Consider the following 2,230-nt stretch of genomic DNA (forward strand, 5'->3'; position numbering starts at 1 on the left):
TTTTTCAGGAATTTGCCCATGTTTCTTTTAATCTATATACTAGATAGTCAGTATTTGGCTAAAGCCCTTCCTTCTTTAGAAACTGTGGCCTGTATTAATACCAGTAAATTAGAAATTCAACAACTTTTTATTCAAGTACAAAATTATATTCATGCTCGTTCTCTTCCTTGTTTTATTGGACATATTCGAGCACATACTGTTTTACCCGGTCCATTGTCTTTGGGAAATCATCTTGCTGATGTTTCCACAAAATTTATTGCCCTTTCTAAAATTGATTTAGCTCGTCAATCTCATCAACTCCATCACCAAAGTAGTCGTACTCTTAGATATCAATTTCAGATTCCTCGAGAAGCTGCCCGACAAATTGTTAAACAGTGCTCCACTTGCCCTCAATTTTCTTCTGTTCCACATTATGGTATTAATCCTCGAGGTTTGCTTCCTAATCAACTATGGCAAATGGATGTTACTCATGTAATGGAGTTTGGAAAACAAAGGTATGTACATGATGTTGTTGACACTTTTTCAGGATTTATTCTTGCTTCAGCTCAAACAGGAGAAGCTACTAAACATGTTATTGCTCACTGTATATATTGTTTCTCCATTTTAAGAGTACCTCAAAAAATAAAAACAGATAATGGTTCTGGATATGCTAGTAAGGCCTTCAAACTATTCTGCCAACAAATGCATATTGTGCATATTACAGGTATTCCCTATAATCCTCAAGGACAAGGAATAGTTGAACGTGCTCATGGCACATTAAAAGTGCAACTTCTAAAAATAATAAAGGGGGAATTATATTCCTCCTCACCCAGAAATTATTTAAATCATGCTATTTATATTCTAAATTTTTTGCAAATTGATAAGCATGGCCATTCAGCAGCAGAAAGATTCTGGCATCCACAAGGTTCTCCATATACCTTGGTAAAATGGAGAGATCCCTTAACTGGTCAGTGGTATGGACCTGACCCCATTTTAATATGCGCCCGAGGATATGTTTGTGTTTTTTCACAGGAACATGATGGAGCTCAATGGTTACCAGAGAGATCGGTTCATCATGTGGATCATCCTGACAAGTCTACGTCCAATATCATGGGACAGTAACCTTCACAATCATTACCTTTGTGTGGAGAAGAAGCAGAAATAGGCAGTACTACTATTTTATAGAAGAGGTGTTATGTTACTATACCTCAAGAAAGACCATTTAATGACACATCTCAAAAGTTTTTGGACTAGTCATTTGGACTTGAACTTGTCTGCAGGATTTTACTTTGGTGGAAAAATTCAGGGTTTTCTCAAACATTTGGAAACTTATTGCTGTATTGGGAGAAATATTTTTATGGTCAGATGTCAAAGTTACTAGCCTTAATCTCAATGTTTTTAACATAGAGACTTTTAATATGTGAAATACCATAAATACTGTTATCTCAAGTCAAAGAACAAAAGAAAAAGATAATGTCTAGTGTTAATCCTCCTTATATGTTATTGGTAAGATATAGAGATTGTTTGTGAAACTGATAATGAATATAACAACAGCTGTTTTAATTGTAAATTGACCGATTGTATATTCTCAAAATGATGACTTCCTTTCAGTCTGTGATGGTTTTGAGACAACCTGTCTACATGATGATGTTTGTAACAATTAATAAGTCCTAGTATGAGGATCAAGGGTTACAGATGTTGATAGAGGTAGAGAAATCTACATGTCAAGCCTCCACAACCTATGATCTAACCCCTGCAGAGGCTGGTAGTCAAAGACGGGTAAGAGAAGTGTAGAGAAATATCCAACCTAAGACAGAGCATGAGTATCAGAATTCTCATGGCTTGATGACGGGTAAGGGATTTCTCTGGACATTTCTCACCTAAGACAGGCACAGTCTTTCTGCTGAGCTGGGAAAGTCCCTGCTCTAAATATAATAAAAAGGGGGATATGTGGGAGCCTGGCCATGGCCCTCTAGGAGTTTGACATTTAAAAGGAAACTTCTTCACCTCTACACTCAAGGCATTGATACAATCTGTAACATTCTAGGACTCTGCTTGTTAAACTTGTTGCTGCAATGGAAGAAACTCAAAGAGACAGCCATAGATCTGATGTTATCAGTAAGAGTCAGGAAATTCGGTCTTTGAAAAACAATGATTTGGTGTTGTGTGCCCTGAAAAGCTTCCTGTTGATGTGAACCTATAAAAGGAGCTGTTTCTGCGAAATAAATCAGACTTCTCTTCGTCTCCGCTC

Source organism: Fukomys damarensis, unplaced genomic scaffold (assembly GCF_012274545.1).
Source record: "Fukomys damarensis isolate Sample0158 unplaced genomic scaffold, DMR_v1.0_HiC HiC_scaffold_17, whole genome shotgun sequence".
NCBI lineage: Eukaryota > Metazoa > Chordata > Mammalia > Rodentia > Bathyergidae > Fukomys > Fukomys damarensis.